The sequence below is a fragment of the Monodon monoceros genome, unplaced genomic scaffold (assembly GCF_005190385.1).
Source record: "Monodon monoceros isolate NGI ecotype Baffin Bay Population unplaced genomic scaffold, NGI_Narwhal_1 Super_Scaffold_22, whole genome shotgun sequence".
Lineage (NCBI taxonomy): Eukaryota > Metazoa > Chordata > Mammalia > Artiodactyla > Monodontidae > Monodon > Monodon monoceros.
In genome coordinates this window covers 69,755,599-69,769,510 of record NW_021703779.1, presented here as the reverse complement: position 1 = coordinate 69,769,510, position 13,912 = coordinate 69,755,599, and the positions used below count along the sequence as shown (strand labels likewise).

At 33.9% G+C, this 13,912-nt stretch overlaps 1 non-coding gene across 1 annotated transcript; it reads right to left on the bottom strand.

Moving 5' to 3' along the window:
* Positions 1–12,479: 12,479 nt before the first annotated feature.
* On the bottom strand, positions 12,480–12,552 carry TRNAR-UCU. The gene has a single exon. It is a non-coding gene; the product is annotated as a tRNA-Arg (tRNA).
* Between the last annotated feature and the right edge of the window lie 1,360 nt (positions 12,553–13,912).

The window sequence follows — 13,912 nt, the reverse complement described above, 5'->3', positions numbered from 1 at the left end:
TTTTGTATTCTGCAAGTTTGCTAATTTTTTTTAAATTTATTTATTTTTGACTGCTCTGGGTCTTCACTGATGCACGTGGGCTTTCTCTAGTTGTGGTGAGCGGGGGCTACTCTTCGTTGCGGTGCATGTGCTTCTCATTGTGGTGGCTTTTCTTGTTGTGAAGCACAAGCCCTAGAATGTGTGGGCTTCAGTAGCTGTGGTGCATGGGCTCAGCAGTTGTGGCTCACGGGGTCTAGAGCACAGGCTCAGTAGTTGTTGTGCACGGACTTAGTTGCTCTGCGGCATGTGGGATCTTCCTGGACCAGGGCTTGAACCTGTCTCCCCTACACTGGCAGGCATGATTCTTAACCATTGCACCACCAGGGAAGTCCCAAGTTTGCTAAATTTTTTTGAACAGTTTTTTTTTTTTTAAATCCTTAGAGCTTTCTACACACCATGCTATCTGTGAATAGATAATTTTACTTCTTCCTTTCTGATTTGGATGCCTTTCATTTATTTTTCTTTTCATTGCTCTGGGTAGAACTTCTAGTTCTATGTTGAATAGAGGTGGTGAGGGTGGATATTGTCAATTTTGTTTATATTTAAAAAAAAACAGTTATTTTGTTTTCTTGATTTTTGTATTGTTTTTCTTCAATTTCCATTATTTCTTCTCTAATCTTAATTATTTCCTTCATTCTTGTAAATATTGGTTTAGTTTGTTTTTCTTTTTCTAGTTTATTGAGTTGTAAAGTTAGATTGTTCATTTGAGATTTTCCTTTTTTTTAATGTAGGTGTCTAACACTATAAACTTCTCTCTCAATATTGCTTTTGCTGCATCCCATAACATTTGGTATGTTGTGTTTTCAATTTCATTTGTCTCAATATATTTTCTAATTTCCTTTTTGATTTCCTCTTGACTCATTAGTTGTGAAGAGTGTGTTGATTAATTTCCACATATTGCTGAATTTTCCAGTTTTCCTTCAGCTATTAATTTCTAATTTATTCCATTGTGGTCAGAAAAGATACTTGATATAATATCAATCTTCTAAAATTTGTTAAGATTTGTTTTGTGACCTAACATGCAATTTATCTTGGAAAACATTTCATGTGTGCTTAAGAAGAATGTGCATTCTGCCTCTGTTGGGTGAAAAGTTTTGTATATGTCTGTTATGTTCTTATGTTCTATAAAGTTGTTCAAATTTTCTGTTTCCTTATTGATATTCTGTTTGGATATCTAATTCATTATTGAACATGGGCTATTGAAATCCTCTAGCATTATTGTGTTGTTGTTTATTTTTCTCATCAGTTCTTTCAATGTTTGCTTCATATATTTGGGTGTTCTGATGTTGAGTGCATATATATTTATAATTATTATACCTTCTTGGTTAATTCACCCTTTAGTCATTATATAATGTCCTTTGTGTCTTTCAACACTGACTTAAAGTTTCTTTTGTTTGATATAAGTATGGCCACTTTTGTTCTTTTTTGGTTTTCACAGGCATGGAATATCTTTTCCTGTCCTTTTACTTATTGCCTATGTGTGTCCTCAAATCTAAACTGTCTCTTCTAGACAGTAGATACTTAGAAGAGATCTACTTGTTTTGTTATCCATTCAACAACTTTATGTCTTTTGATTGGAGAGTTTAATCCATTTAAATTGAAAATTATTATTGATACATAAGGACTTACTCTTGCCACTTTGTTAACTATTTTCTTTATGCCCTGTAGCTTATTTGTCTTTCTTTTCCTCTCTTGCTGTTTGCCTTTGTGTTTTGTTATTTTTTTTTGTCATGACATGCTTTGATTCTTTTCTGATTTTCTTATGTGTATATTCATAAGTATTTTTTTATGGTTTCCATAAGGCTTACATAAGACTTCTTATAACAACATACTTTAAGCTCATATCTTAACTTCAGTCACATAAAAATACCGTACGTTTTACTTCTCCCACGCTTTTTGTTATTGATGTCACAAATTACATCTTTTTATATTGTGCATCTATTGACAGATTTTGTTGGTTATAATTATTTTTTATACTTTTTTATCTTTACTTCTATACCATAATTAAAGTAATTTTTGCACCACAACTTTGGTAATACAGTATTCTGTATTTGTCAATATATTTACCTTTACCAGCAAACTTTATAATTTCATATGCTTTCCTGTTGCTGTTCAACATCTTTTCATTTCAGTTCAAATGACTTCTTTCAGCATTTCTTTTAAGGCAGGTCTAGTGGTGATAAAATCTCTAAGCTTATTTTTATTTTTTTGTCTAAGAAAGTCTTTATCGCTCATTGTTTTAAGGACAATTTTTTTTTGAGTCCAGTATTCTTGGTTGCCAGTTTTTTCTTTCAGCACTTTAAATAAGTGGTTCAACTCCCTTCTCTACTGCAGTGTTTCTGCTGAGAAATCATTGAGCGCTTTATGGGTTTTGTTTTGTTTGTATGTGGTGAGTCACTTTTTTCTTGCTGCTTTCAAAACTCTGTCTTTTTCTTGGACTTTTGACAATTTGATTAGAATATATTTGGGCATGGATTTCTTTGGATTCCTCCTAGCTGGAGTCTGCATATTCTCAGCTATGGACTTCTACTTTCTTTCTTGGATTTCAGAAGTTCTCAGCCATTATTTCCTTAGGTAAATCTTTTAACCACATTTCTTTCTTTTGAGAACTTCTGTAGCTCCCATAATGCTTCTGAGATGAGATAAGATCTGGCATGTTCAGGGTGGTATGACCGTAGATACCCCTTAATGCTTCTATTGATCAGCTTATAGTGTCCCATAAGGCCTTTGGCCTTTCTTCACTTTTTTCATTCTTTTTTTTTTATTCCTTTGACTGAATAATTTCAAATGCCCTCTTTTCATGTTTGCTGATTCTTTCTTCTGTCAAATCAAGTCTACTGTTGAACTCCTGAGAATTAAATTTAGTTTTTTTATGCCTCAGCTCCAAAATTTGTTAACTTGTTTTTTTTAATATTTTATATCTCTTTGTTTATATTTTCATTTTATTCATGTATTGTTTCCTTGTAAAAAATCTTGTACACCATCTTTATGACAGTTATTTTGAATTCTGTGTAATTCCTTTAGGGTCATTTTCTGGAGATTTATTTTGTTCCTTTATTTGAGACATATTTCTCTGTTTTGTCATGTGTCTTATAACTATGTGTTGGAATTTGTCCATTTGAAGAGCTATCTCTCCCAGTCTTTATGGAGTGGCTTCATACAGGAGAAGCCTCACTAATCACCCTGGCTAACGATTCTGAGGGACACTGAAACCATTTGGGAGGTTGCAATTTCCTAATTATAGGAATTTTCCAGCTTCTTTTTCTTTTTAATGGAAATTTATTGGAGTATAACTGCTTCACAATACTGTGTTGGTTTCTGTTGTACACCAAAGTGAATCAGCCATATGCATACATATGTCCTCATATCCCCTCCCTCTTGAGCTTCCCTCCCATCCTCCATATCCCACCTCTCTAGATCACTGCAAAGCACCAAACTGATCTCTCTGTGCTATGCTGCTTCTTCCCACTAACTAATCTTTTACATTTGGTACTGTATATATGTTGATGCTACTCTCACTTTCCCCAAGTTTCCCCCTCCTACCCCATGTCCTCAAGTCCATTCTCTATGTTTATGTCTTTATTCCTACCCTGCAACTAGGTTCATCAGTACCAGTTTTTTTTTTCTTTTTAGAGTCCATATATATGTGTTAGCATAGGGTATTTGTTTTTCTCTCTCTGACTTACTTCTCTCTGTGTGACAGACTCTAATCCATCCACCTCACTACAAATAACTCAATTTCATTTCTTTTTATGGCTAATATTCCATTGTATATATGTGCCACTTCTTCTTTATCCATTCATCTGTCCATGAACATTTAGGTTGGTTCCATGTCCCGGCTCTAGTAAATAGTGCTGCAATGAATATTGTGGTGCATGTGTCTTTTTGAATTATGGTTTTCTCACGGTTTATGCCCAGTAGTGGGATTGCTGGGTCATATGGTGGTTCTATTTTTAGTTTTTTAAGGAACCTCCATACTGTTCTCCATAGTGGCTGTACCAATTCACATTCCCACCAGCAGTGCAAGAGTGTTCCCTTTTCTCCACACCCTCTCCAACATTTATTGTTTGTAGATTTTTTGATAACGGCCATTCTGACTGGCGTGAGGTGATGGGAACCATAAGCAAGATGAAAAGACAACCCTCAGCATGGGAGAAAATATTTGCAAATGAAACAATGGACAAAGATTAATCTCTGAAATATACAAACAGCTCATGGAGCTCAATATCAAAATAACAAAAAGTCCAATTAAAAAATGGGTGGAAGACTTCAATAGACATTTCACCAAGGAAGACATACAGATGGCCAAGAGGCACATGAGAAGTTACTGAACATCACTAATTATTACAGCTTCTTTTTCAGAAGCTCATAATCTCTTTCTATTTCTGTTGCAAGTTTTCTGGTTTTACCAGAGGAAGCATCCCCATTCTCTTTGGATGCCCTGACCAACATGCATTCAAACTATGCCAGTTCCACATCAACACCCTAAGTCAAGAATGACTTATATTAGTCTCTTAGGCAATTCTCCAAAAATTCAGAATGCTGGACAAATATTGAATTCTTCTGCCTCCCTCTTGAGGGAGAAGCCTCATGTTGTGTGCCTTCTCACTTTTGTATTGAATCATGCTGGTTTCATCAAGAATTCTTCTTCGCTGTCAGTGGCCCATAGGCTTCCAAACTATGTCAGTTTCATCAGCACTCCAAATGAGATGAGATGGGAGATACCAGTCCTTTGGCAGTCCTCTGAAAAGATGGAACATTGGACACACACCATTCTTCTCTTTCTCCCTTAAGGTGGAAGCCACAAGCTGGAACATTCATTCCCAGTGCTGATTTGTCCTGGCCTGAGGCTGACAAGGGTAACTTTGAAATGCCTCTTCCTACCTATTTCAGTGCAGCTATTCTTAGTTTTGTGCTTTCCTGGAGTATAGCATCTTCTTATTTGAATTCTGGAAATCTCATATAGGATTTTGGTCTGTATTTTTTTGTTATATTGATATTGCTATGGGAGTGCAACAGCTGGGAATCCTATTCTACCGTCTTGCTGATGTCATTGTGCTCTTTTTGACATTTTGGTATCATTGATATTGGTAGTCTCAAAAAATGAATTTTGAAACGTGTCTGCTTTTTATTCTTATGTCCTTATAATTTATTGAGTTTACTTGATACCCATTTCTTGATTTCTTAAAATAAACTGTTAGCTAATTTCCATTTTTTCCCTTTATAAGAATTTTTAAGGCTACTGATTTTCTCTTATGTTCTGCATGGGCTCTGTACAAGTTCTGATATTTAGTAAATTCATCATTAGTGTAAAAATATTTTGTTTTTCCATTATTTCTTTTATCCTCTAATATATTATTTAAAAGTGTATTCTTAATTTTCAAGCATAAAGAGATGCTTCTGATTATATTACTGTTACTGTTTCTGAGCATACTTGTGACAGGAAAATATATTCTGTATTACTTGTGTTTTTACATATACGTTGATATTTACTATCAGGCCACATATATGATTTTTTTTAAATGTTATTGGAATATAATTGCTTTACAATATTGTGTTTGTTTCTGCTGTATAACAAAGTGAATCAACTATACATATACATATATCCACATATCTCCTCCCTCTTGCATCTCCCTCTGACCCACCCTAACCCACCAAACTAGGTGGTCACAAAGCACTGAGCTGATGTCCCTTTGCTATGTGGCTGCTTCCCACTAGCTATCTATTTTACATTTGATAGTGTATATATGTCAATGCCACTCTCTCACTTCGTCCCAGCTTACACTTCCCCATCCCTGTGTCCTCAAGTCCATTCTCTATATCTGCGTCATTATACCTGTCCTGCCCCTAAGTTCTTCAGAACCATTTTTTTTTAGATTACATACATATGTGTTAGCATACAGTATTTGTTTTTCACTTTCTGACTTACTTCATTCTGTATGACAGAACCTAGGTCCATTCACCTCACTGCAAGTAACTCGATTTTGTTTCTTTTTATGGCTGAGTAATATTCCATTGTATATATGTGCCATATCTTCTTTATCCATTCTGTCAATGGACACTTAGGTTGGCTACATGTCCTGGATATTGTAAATAGAGCTGCAGTGAACATTGTGGTACATGATTCTGTTTGAATTATGATTTGCTCAGGGTATATGCCCAGTAGTGGGACTGCTGGGTCATATGGCAGTTCTATTTGTAGTTTTTTAAGGAACCTCCATACTGTTCTCCACAGTGGCTGTATCAATTTACATTCCCACCAACAATGCAAGAGGGTTCCATTTTCTCCCCATCCTCTCCAGCATTTACTGTTTGTAGAGATTTTGATGATGGCCATTCTGACCAGTGTGAGGTGATACCTCATTGTAGTTTTCATTTGCATTTCTCTAATGATTAGTGATGTTTAGCATCCTTTCATGTGTTTGTTGGCAATATGTATATCGTCTCTGGAGAAATGTCTATTTAGGTCTTCTGCACATTTTAGGATTGGGTTGCTTGTTTGTTTGTTTGTTTTATATTGAGCTGCAGGGGCTGCTTGTATATTTTGGAGATTAATCCTTTGTCAGTTGCTTCACTTGCAAATATTTTCTCCCATGCTGAGGGTTGTCTTTTCGCCTTTTTATGGTTTCCTTTGCTGTTCAAAAGCTTTAAAATTTCATTAGGTCCCATTTGTTTGTTTTTGTTTTTATTTCCATTTCTCTAGGAGGTGGGTCAAAAAGGATCTTGCTATGATGTATGTCATAGAGTGTTCTGCCTATGTTTTCCTCTAAGAGTTTTATAGTGCCTGGTCTTACATTTAGGTCTTTAATCCATTTTTAGTTATTTTTGTATATGGTGTTAGTGAGTGTTCTAATTTCATTCTTTTACATGTAGCTGTCCAATTTTCCCAGCACCACTTATTGAAGAGGCTGCCTTTTCCGCATTGTATATCTTGCCTCCTTTATCAAAGATAAGGTGACCATATGTATGTGGGTTTTTCTCTGGGCTTTCTATCCTGTTCCATTGATCTATATTTCTGTTTTTGTGCCAGTACGATACTACCTTGATGACTGTAGCTTTGTAGTATACTCTGAAGTCAGGGAGCCTGATTTTTCTATCTCTGCTTTTGTTTTTGTTTTTCTTTTCTCAAGATTGCTTTGGCTATTTGTCATCTTCTGTGTATCCATACGTATAGTGAATTTCTTTTGTTCTAGTTCTGTGAGAAATGCCAGTGGTAGTTTGATAGGGATTGCATTGAATCTGTAGATTGCTTTGGATGATACAGTCTTTTTCACAATGTTGATTCTCCCTACCAAGATCAAGGTATATCTCTCCATCTGTTTGTATCGTCTTTAATTTCTTTCATCAGTGTCTTATAGTTTTCTGCATACAGATGTTTTCTCCTTACATAGATTTATTCCTAAGTATTTTATTCTTTATGTTGGAATGGTAAATGGGAGTGTTTCTTTATTTTTTCTTTCAGATTTTTCATTGTTAGTGTTTAGGAATGCAGGAGATTTCTGTGCATTAATTTTTTATCCTGCTACTTTACCTAATTCATTTATTAGCTGTAGTAGGTTTCTTGTAGCATCATTAGAATTCTCTATGTATAGTATCATTCCATTTGCAAACAGTGACAGTTTTACTTCTTCTTTTCCAATTTGGATTAATTTTATTTCTTTTTCTTCTCTGATTGCTGTGGCTAAATCTTCCAAAACTGTTTTGAATAATAGTGGTGAGAGAGGACAGCCTTTTCTTGTTCCTGATCTTAGTGGAAATGGTTTCAGTTTTTCACCATTGAGAACGATGTTGGCTGTGGTTTTGTCATACACAGCCTTTATTATGTTGAGGTAAGTTCCCTCTATGTCTACTTTCTGGAGGGTTTTTATAATAAATGGGTGTTGAATTTTGTCAAAAGCTTTTTCTGCATCGTTTGAGATGATCATAAGGATTTTCCCCTTCAATTTGTTAGTATGGTGTACCACATTGACTGATTTGCCTCTACTGAGGAATCCTTGCATTCTTGGGATAAACCCCACTTGATCATGTTGTATTATCCTTTGAATGTGCTGTTGGATTCTGTTTGCTAGTATTTTGTTGAGGATTTTTGCATTTATGTTCATCAGTGATATTGACCTGTAGTTTTCTTTTTATGTGACATGTTTGTCTGGTTTTGGTATCAGGGTGATGGTGGCCTCTTAGAATGCATTTTGGAGTGTTCCTCCCTCTGCTATATTTTGGAAGAATTTGAGACGTATAGGTGTTAGCTCTTGTCTGAATGTTGGTAGACTTCGCCTGTGAAGCCATCTGGTCCTGGGCTTTTGTTTGTTGGAAGATTTTTAATCACAGTTTCAATTTCAGTGATAGTGATTGGTCTCTTTATATTTTCTCTTTCTTCCTGGTTCAGTCTTGGAACGTTGTGCTTTTCTAAGAATTTGTCCATTTCTTCCAGGTTGCCTATTTTTTTGGCATATAGTTGCTTACAGATGTCTCTCATGATCCTTTGTATTTCTTCAGTATCAGTTGTTACTTCTCCTTTTTCAATTCTAATTCTGTTGATTTGAGTCTTCTTCCTTTTTTTCTTGATGAGTCTGGCTAATGGTTTATCAATTTTATCTTCTTAGAGATCCAGCTTTTGTTTTATTGATCTTTGCTATTGTGTCATTCATTTCTTTTTCATTTCTTTCTTTTTTTTTCCTCATGCAAATATGTCTCAGAATTTAGTACATGATAAAAGTGACATTTTATATTATTGGAGAAAATATAAATTAATTAGCAATGATTTAGGGCAATTGATTAGGTACATTAAAAATAGTTTATACTGTAACCTCATTTCTTATTATCAATTCCAGTTGGAAAAAATAATTAAATTAGGAAGATGAATGAAGAGGAGCAGAAGAAGAGAAAGAGGAAATTATAAAATTATTAGAAAAAAATGATTTTTTAAATATTTGAAAAATAATTTTAAAATGGGAAAGGCCTCTAAAAATATTAAACAATATTGTAAGAATTGAGACCACCTGTGTCAACATAATTTAACTGTTTGTTCCATAAATTTCTTGCCCAGGAAGATAAAGCTAAAAATCAATAAATAACTTTACTGTTTGCTTTAGGAAATTCTTACAAATCAGTTCATCTGGGCAAACAGTTTGCTGGATGAACAGCTTACTTATCAGTACAATAAGTTGCTTACCAAGAATTGTTTCAATAGCCTTGCTTCACTACGTCGACCAATCCTATACCATTACGTCATGAACTTTCATGTATTTCTGACCTGATATTTATGATTTCTTTCCTTCTGCTAACTTTGGAGTTTTTTTGTTCTTCTTTCTCTAATTGCTTTAGGTGCAAGTTTAGATTGTTTATTCGAGATGTTTCCTGTTTCTTAAGGTAGGAATGTATTGTTATAAACTTCCCTCTTAGAACTGCTTTTGCTTCATCCCATAGGTTTGGGTCATCGTGTTTTCATTGTCATTTGTTTCTAGGTATTTTTTGCTCTCCTCCTTGATTTCTTCAGTGATCTCTTGGTTATTTAGTAGTGTATTTATTAGCCTCCATGTATTTGTATTTTTTACAGCCTTTTTTTCTGTAATTGATAGCTAGTCTCATAACATTGTGGTTGGAAAAGATACTTGATTTGATTTCAATTATCTTAAGTTTACCAAGGCTTGATTTGTGACCCAAGATATGATCTATCCTGGAGAATGTTCCATGAGCAGTTGAGTAGAATGCGTCTTCTGTTGTTTTTGGATGGACTGTCCTATAAATATCAATTAAATCCATCATATTTAATGTTTCAGTTAAAGCAGTGTTTCCTTATTTATTTTCATTTTGGATGATCTGTCCATTGGTTAAAGTGGGTGTTAAAGTCCCCTACTATGAATATGTTACTGTTGATTTCCCCTTTTATGGCTGTTAGTATTTGCTTCATATATTGAATGCTCCTATGTTGGGTGCATAAATATTTACAACTATTATGTCTTCTTCTTGGATTGTTCCCTTGATCATTATGGAGTATCCTTCTTTGTCTCTGTAATTGCCTTTATTTAAACTCTATTTTGTCTGATATGAGAATTGCTACTCCAGCTTTCTTTTTATTTCCATTTGTATGGAATATCTTTTTCCATCTCCTCACTTTCAATATGTATGTGTCCCTAGGTCTGGAGTGGGTCTCTTGTAGATGGCATATATACAGGTCTTGTTTTTGTATCCATTCAGCCAGTCTATGTCTTTTGGTTGCAGCATTTAATCCATTTATATTTAAGGTAATTATCCATATTTATGTTCCTATTTCTATTTTCTTAATTGTTTTGGGTTTGTTATTGTAAGTCTCTTCCTTCTATTGTGTTTCCTGCCTAGAGACGTTCCCATAGCATTTGTCATAAAGCTGATTTTGTGGTGCTGAATTCTCTTAAATTTTGCTTGTCTGTAAAGGTTTTACTTACTCTGTCCAATCTGAATGAGATCCTTGCTGGCTAGAGGAATCTTGGTTGTAGGTATTTCCCTTTCATCACTTTAAATATGTCCTGCCACAACCTTTTGGCTTGCAGAGTTTCTGATGAAGGTTCAGCTGTTAACCTTACAGGGATTCCCTTGTATGTTACTTGTTACTTTTCCCTTGCTATTTTAATATTTTTCTTTGTATTTAATTTTTGATAGTTGGATTAATATGTGTCTTGGCATGTTTCTCCCTGGATTTATCCTGTATGGGTCTCTCTGCGCTTCCTGGACTTCACTGACTATTTCCTTGCCATATTAGGGAAGTTTTCAGCTATAATGTTTTCAAATATTTTCTCAGTCCCTTTGTTTTACTTTTCTTCTTCTGGGACCCCTGTGATTCCAATTTTGGTGCATTTAATGCTGTCCCAGAGTTCTCTGAGACTGTCCTCTATTCGTTTCATTCTTTTTTCTTTATTCTGCTCTGCGGTAATTATTTTTAAAAAATATTCCATGTGTTCTTGAAAATGATATATATTCTGCAGTTTTGGGTTCATGGATATAAACATATCAGCATTAAGTCAGACTTTTTCCATTATAATATTCAATTCTGTATCCATAATTTTTGCCTATTTTATTAATTCCACATATAGGTGTGTTAAAATCTCTAACATGCCTATGGATTTGTCAACTTATCCTATAGTTTTATCAAGTTTTGCTTTATGGTATTAGGCATACACTTATGTATAGCTTTTATTTCATCCTGACGAAATAAAGGTTCATCATTATATATTGACCTTTTGGTTTCTAGTATTCTTCTTCCTCTAAAGTATATTTTGTCTGATATTTTTATAGCCGCATCTGTTTTCTTTTGTTTAGTGCTTTAAATATGTGTTTCTATCTTCTTATTTCAACCTTTCTGTATGCTTATAGGATCTCTCTTTTGAAAACAGCTTATAAGTCAGACAGAGAAAAGCATGATTTACTCATTTGTGGAATAAGAAACTGTTAAAGAGACAAACAAACAAAATAAATAAATAAACCAACTAAACAAAAAGAGGCACTTAGATACAGAGTTTCCAGAAGGGGAGAGGTTGGTGGAGAATAAAGTGGGTAAAGGGGATCAAGTTTATGGTGATGCATAGAAATTGAATTTTTGGTGCTGAGCACATTGTTGGGTATATAGAAGTAGAAATATAATATAAAACATTGTTACTTCAAAAAATAAATTTCAAAAATAAAGTTAAATGAATATATAAAAAAAAACCCAGCATCATATAACTGAGTTTTTCTTTTTTATTCAGTCTGACAATATATATTTTTAAATGGTAGCATTTATTCCTTTTATATTTAATGTAATTAATAGTACATACAGGTTTAAATCTATTATCTTATTTTCTGATTTTAATGTCTTGATTCTTTGATTTTCCATTTCCTTGCCTTTCATTTCTTGTTTTTCATTTCTTTAGTAATTTTTATTATTACATTCTCCCCTCTATTATTTGGAAGTCGTACACATTTTATTTGGTTCCTTTAAAGTACAGTATGCATCCTTGAGTTACGGAAACAGAATGCTGATTGATACTTTTATCTTCCTCTAAGACAATGTGAGGATCTTATAACACTTTAATTCTATTTTGCCTCTCTGTTCTTAACTTACATGCTAATTGTGTACTGTATTTTAATCCTCCTCCTTTTTCTTCCTCTTCTTGCTTTTCTCTCTTTCCCTCCCTCTCTCTCTACACATAAATATTCCACAAAATATATTGTTTTATACATCCAATATTTATATAGATTTCCCCACATATTTATCATGTTGTTTCTCTTCATTTCATTTCTTACTGCATCTATGATCATCTGTTTGGAATTATTTTACTCCTAATTGATGAACACTTTAGGATTTCTTTTAATGTGTGCTCTCTTGTGGCAAATTTTCTCAGTTTTTTTTCAAAATTGTCATTATTTTGTTATCATTCTTTTTTTTTTCTTCTTTTGGCCATGCAGCACAGCTTGCAGGATCTTAGTTCCCTGACCAGGGATTGAACCCAGGCCTCCTGCAATAGAAGTGCAATGTCCTAACCACTGGACCACCAGGGAATTCCTTTGTCTTCATTCTTGAAGGATGTTTTCATTGAGTACTATTCTAGGATTGGCAGTTATTTTCTAAAGGTACATTGAAAATAACTTTCCTTTGTTTTCTAGCTTTCACTGAAATTACTGAGAAAACAGATGTCTTCTTAGTTGCTGGTTCCTTGAAGGCAAACTGTATTCTTTATTCTGACAAATTTTAAAATCTATACTTTTTAGTTTTCTATAGTTTCTCTATGATATGTCTAGCTGTGATTTTTTTATTATTATCTTTTTATTTTCTGCTTGAGATTTTTGGACTGGTTGAATTTGTAAATTGGTATTTTTTACAGAAACTTCTCTGCCACAATTTCTTCTAAAGTTGATTATGTCCCATTTTCCCTCTTCCTTCTTGGACTCCATTAAAGATATCATCACATTGTATCTTTTATTGTTTATCCTCTCTTCCACACTTTCCATTGCAATATATCTTTGGAATTTATCTTGGATATTTATTCTGACCTGTTATCCAGTTCACTAAGCTGATATTCAGCACCATGTATTTTATTGTAAGATTTATTCAATCAGTCCTTAATTTTGTCATAGTATTTTTCAAGTCTGGGGTTTTGATTTCATTCTTTATATATGTGTTCTGTTGTTTCATTTCCCCTGCTAAAAAATTCAAGCTTGATAGTTATTTCCTTGAATAAAATGATTGTAGTTGTTTTACAGTCTGTTTCATAAGATCAATATCTAGAGTCTTCATGTGTCTGTTTTGTTGTCTACTGTTTCTTCTGTTTCTAGCTTATAGGGTCTTGCTTCTTTATGTGTCTAGTTTTCTGTGAATGGGTTCTATACATTAAATACATTTAGTATAAATAATATGAAGTCTAAGATTACTATATTTTTCTCCAATGATGTCTTCAGTTTGCTTTTGTTAGGTTCCTGGAGATAGTAGCAAATCAGCAAGTTCAAAAGCTTGTTATTTTCTGGGCTTCAAATTCAGAGTGCCCCAAAATTCAAATTTTTGAGAGGGTTAGTTTCCTTTGACTTGCTCTTATACCTAGGGCTTAATCTCTTGTGTTCTCAGTCAAAATCAAGAAAAAAAATATTGGATCTTCATACTTTACCGTGAACCCAGGTCTTTGAATTTTTTTCTGCCTAAACTTAAGAGGCCACTGAGCACTCAGTTCTGTCAACATCCTCTTTAAATCTGGAAATACTCCCAGGGTAAAAGTGACTTTGTTTTCTCTACCATATCTGTTCTTTACCATATCTCATCTCAGTAATTCCTCACTAGCTTCCTAGGTTTTTTCATTCTTTTAAAAATATCAAAAAATATTGCTTTTCAGTTGTGATCACTAGGAGCCAGAGAGAAATTAGTCTAAAT